Here is a 5,332-nt window from a genome sequence, read left to right as displayed (position 1 = left end):
AATATGTTGAGAATTGAGCTCAGAACAAATAAAACAAGTAGAGTACTTATAGTAAAATCTCTCTAATTGTTCTGAGCTCAATTCTCAACATATTAACATGAAACTTGTTGTAAACTACTCTAATACACTTATATTTAATTTAGGAATACAGCTTGAGGTCAAGAATAATTTATTGAGTGTGGGGGGGAATAAAGTAAAATAGTTAGTTTTACACATTTTAGCCCTCTCTCAGTAAAGCAGAATAAGTAATCTATTCACAAAAAATTGACTATGTAAATTAAGTATTAATGTATCCGACTAGAATAAACAGTTTTCCAAGCTTATATATCTAGTTTTGATTCAGAGAAAAAATAAAAATGAGTGTTACATAGAAAATTCACATTTTGTACTGTATCTCAGCCAATTTTTACTCAATTCTCTCCGTTTTTGTTGGAATATGAAATATATTTTATATTAATGAATTTAGCAACTTAAATCACACAAAATGGTTGAGTATTGATTGAGTTATAGTAAATTTTGTATTCTGACATGTTTAGTGTGACAAAATGTCACAAAACACATCAGTGCCAGGTATTTTGAAAACAGCAGTAATCTGCATATTGTTCCTTGACTTTCAATATACATAGTAAAGTCTTTACTTAGGAACACTGTATTATTATCACTTTGAAGAGTTTTAACTCTTATACTGTATTGTGTAAAGAGTCACATTGTATGCTTTACATATTCAGTGAAAGCATTACTTTTATACTACATAGGTAGTATAGTTACCCATTGTGTAGCATTATCTACAATGGTAAAAAGATATTCATACTTACTGTAAGCTTGTACTAGGGCAGGTCCCCAAATATCAATGTGGAGATGATCTCTATAACATTGTGCAAGAGGTGTAGTTTGTATTTTTAGTATTTCATTGTGTTGTATGTTTGCTTTGATACAATCTATACACTGTGCATTTTTATTGTCTGTTATCCTTTGACTTATAATCTCAGGATACTCTCATATGAGTTTGTACAAGTAATCAAAATTAACATGACTCATTTGTCAATATAAATCAACAATAGTGACTACATTAATAGATTGTTTATTATGATGAGAAACTATCATATACAAGTTATTTTGTACGTGTATTTCACCAATCTTTGTATGAGTAGGAGAATAAATAATACATTCATTGTTTGTTTTCATTAAAACATATCCTGCTTTATATAACAGTGCTTTACTAACAAGTGTGAAGTTCAGATTAGGATGATAGTATACATTTTGTAGTGAAATTGTATTCACCTTAGTATGCTCATTGTCTTTGTCTCATAGTTTTACATTAAATGTCATTACTCTACTTTTGCTAAGTGTGAATGACAATTTATTTACAATTGTAATGTTTATTAGGGTTGAGTTCCAAACATTCATAAGACAGAACAAGTATGGAGTAGTGTGTACATTTGTGCCAGAGTCCAATATATTAACACAATGTATTAGTTCAGTATCATTACAACATATTATATTGATACATATGTTTGGATCATACTTGAAGTCCTTAATAACTTCTTTCATATTGTCAAATGAGTTCATGAAGTTGTCTACTTGTATAACACTATCCTCTTGTACTTTGAATGCTGAGAATACGTCAGATTCAGTAGATAGAGCAGATTCAGTAGATAGAGCAGATTGAACAGGTAAGCTGTAAGAGTTTGATACTGAGGCTTCTATAATTACAGACTCTAGTATCAGTGTTTCATTAACATCTTTAATGAATACTGTTTCATTATTGTCTCTAATGAATACTACTGTAGTAAGTGCAGGTTGAGACAATATAGTAGTAGTAGTAGAAGTAGTAACTGTTTACCTATACTTTTTCTTTTGAGCTTCTGTTGTTTTGCTTGTTAGGGGATTTCAGCAGTCTTTTAACATATGCTCATACTTATTATAATTGTAGCATTTAACTTTACTGTAAGGCTTTGTTTTGCCTTTAGCTACACTTTTGCCTTTCATTTGTAGACTGTCACATTCAGTATCTTGTTTTGTTTAGGAGTACTGAGAATGATACTTAGTATATGTGTTTTGCAATTTGTGTATCAACTTAGCTAGTATCAGAATGTCTTTCTGAGCTACTGTAACTGTTAGTAGTTGATTATAATAGGTAATCTGCCTGTCTAGCATTGTTGCTACCCATCTATACTTACAAGGAGTAGTAAGGTTAATTGCTAAGATGTATGTATTGTTATTAGGGGCTTTATTGTGTGTAGACAACTGTTTGTAGATTTGTTTAATGTTGTCTAACATCTTATTAAACTGTAATACATACTCTTTAACTGTAAACAATGTAGATATGTCTACAGTATGTGTCATTGTTGTTTAAACATTGTATTGTTCAGAAAGCACTTTTATAAGACTTCTGACACTTGTATATGTTGTAAAGTTTGTATAAATTGTATCAGTTATTGTTTTCATTATACAGTGATACAAAACATTACCTATATATATGCTAGCATTCTTACATTAGAGGAAGGGGGATCATACTCTAGATGGTCTGAGAGCATTATGGTAGCAAGTGTACTGTGTATGTATAAGCACTATATCTAATATCCCTTTGTACCAGCCAACTTTTCTGTTCCCTTGAAGAACTTTGTAACATTAGAGCCCTTCATTACAGTGTTAACAAAGGTATACATTGTAGACAACATTGTAATAGGTTTAGAGGGAGAGGAAGTTCTAGGGCTTAGTGTGCTAGTAGGAGGCAAAGGTGTTCTGTAAGAGCAAGTATGTAGAGGCATTTAATAGGTACTAAGACTTATAACCTTTTAACAAGTATAGTAGGAGTACCCTTAAACTCTCTCTTATTAAGACATTAACCAAGTGTCTGCCTTATATACTACATAGTAAAGTCTGATAGTCTGAGACATTCTAAGTATAGTAACACTACATAAGGCAATTAGGGATTTCCTAATCTAGAGCACAATCTAATACTTTAGGATTAGGAACACAGATAATGTGTACAGACTTTCTAACCTTTACAAACAACCTACTTGAGTGTACTAATCTAAGAGTGTGTGCTAGGCCTTCTAGTATTTCTATAAGCAGGTGTAAGATCTTGTAACTACTATCTTTGACAGGTCCTTAAACTGTATTTTGTATGTAATACCTTTTAGAAGTTCTGTGACAGATAGTATAGAGTCTAGGACATAATCTTAGTATTATTGTTTGAGCTCCCTATCTAAAGTCTTATATCTTTCTAACCTAGCTAGTGTCTTAATACACTCCTAAACTACTGTGACTAGGGATAGTACTAGTTCTAGGAGGATGTAAGTAAGTTGTAGAACATAGACTGGTTCTATCTTTTCTACTTTCATTAGATCACATTTAGAATCCTTTAGGATAACTGTCTAACCTTTTATATTAATAATAATCTGGTTCTTCTAAAGAAAAGAGGTACTAAGAATCATCTTATTGTATAAGTTATTGACTACACAAGCTTTTACAACCTTTAACATTCATTTCCAATCTGCCAACTATACTTACAATTTTACCTACTCTGTAATCTGTTTTCCTGACTCTTTTACTGATTTGATTGTTAGTATTATAATAATGTGCCTTTTGAGTAGGAAGTACTTAAGGCCTATCTAGAACACTAGTTTCTTATCAATCAGAACTGTAGAACAGCTAGAGTCAATTATAGGTTGAATATAGATTAGAGTAGAGCTACTTTCTGTAAGAATGTAGTAGTTTAGAAATAGTAAGAAGTCAGAAATCAGAATGTACTCAGATTTGTCTCTACTTACAAGTTCTAGCACTGTAGACTACTCAGTCTGTACAAGTATGACAGACTTTTACTTTAGACATAGGGACTCTATATATACTTCTGTAATAGGAACTGTGTTTTTAGGTTTTAGTAGACCTGTCAGACAATTGTTGTCCCTATAGTTTACAAATAGTTTGTAGTATTAGAAACATTCTTAGTTCTTCATCAGGAGTTAGTACTCTGTATAGAATAAGGTAATATACCTTATAGTACTTTCTAAAGTAGTCTTTAGACAAGCTGTTATTAGAGTAAACTTCCTAATATATAACTTCTCCTAGTCCTTCTTCTAGGCCTGTTCTGTAACTAATATAGTTTCTACACTATTATAAACCTTTACACAAGCAGCTTCTAACTGTTCTGTCAGCTTGTATACATACTCTAACTATTTGTAGAGTCTTGTACAGTCTGTTACTTCCCTTCCTAGGATTAGTTCTAGTGTTAGGAGGTGAACTACAGGATTAAGAATCTGACTATTTACTAGTACTACTATATGTACCCTTTCTGTGTATGTTATAATCTGCTTAGTGTATATTAGAACCACCTTTGTAAGTGTTAAACAAAGCTTGAACTAGATATTAGAGTGTAGATTAGTTTTGAGAAGCTTACAAAGTCTGTCAGGATTGAGACACTAATCTTCTAGAAGACTGAAATTTATTCTAGTAACCTGTAGCTACTATTCTCAGAAGTTGTAACTGTCTTACTGTGTTACAAGTAGCTTGTTCTATGTTTACTCTACTCAGTCTATAGAGAGTATTTTGTGTTAGAGCTCCTAATAGAATTTGTCTAGTGTAAGTACTTTAAGTCTAGTCTAGTTATATTTGTACTACTAGTATAGTCTACTGTTCTATAGACAGTCTATTACAACTATAACTATGTAAGTTGTAAGTATAGACTTAGTAAATATATATGTACAAAATACAGAGATCTATAACTAAAGAGTATACAGTGTTAGATTGTCTAGAGTCAACATTAGAGACTTTATAGTATTTTCCTAAACTAGCTAAGCTTTAGTAGACATAGTTTAGAACATTATAACTTTCTAGTAGCTTAGAGTAGATGTTAGAATGTGTATTCTTAGGTTATCACACAAGTAATGAGGGCATAGACCCTGATAATGATGTATATTTAGTTACTAAGTTGCTTGCTTTTATGTTATTCATTCGTCTGTATGTCTTAGACATCCAATGTATTATTATCTTGTATCTGATACTTATTGTGTATCTGATACATGTCTTGTATTGTGTATCTGATACATGTCTCATTGTTCTGTGTCCGTTCCGTTTATATGTGTATTAATCATCTTATCATTACTGTAGTGTCTGTAATTGTATCATTGATTGTAATACATGTTAACAGTCCCCTTCAAACATTTACAAGACCTATTAAGTCTGTAAGGTGTTTGATCTTTAGAACATGTAATGATTTAGTTAGGATATCTGCCCTTTGATTGTCTGTTTGAACATACTTAATATTAATAAGTTGTTCCTCAACATAACACTTAATAAATTAGTATTGTAAGCCAATATGTCTTGGTTC

Source organism: Fomitiporia mediterranea (assembly GCF_000271605.1).
Source record: "Fomitiporia mediterranea MF3/22 unplaced genomic scaffold FOMMEscaffold_9, whole genome shotgun sequence".
NCBI lineage: Eukaryota > Fungi > Basidiomycota > Agaricomycetes > Hymenochaetales > Hymenochaetaceae > Fomitiporia > Fomitiporia mediterranea.
The sequence above is the reverse complement of the archived record's forward strand: the minus strand, read 5'-3'. Positions refer to the sequence as shown.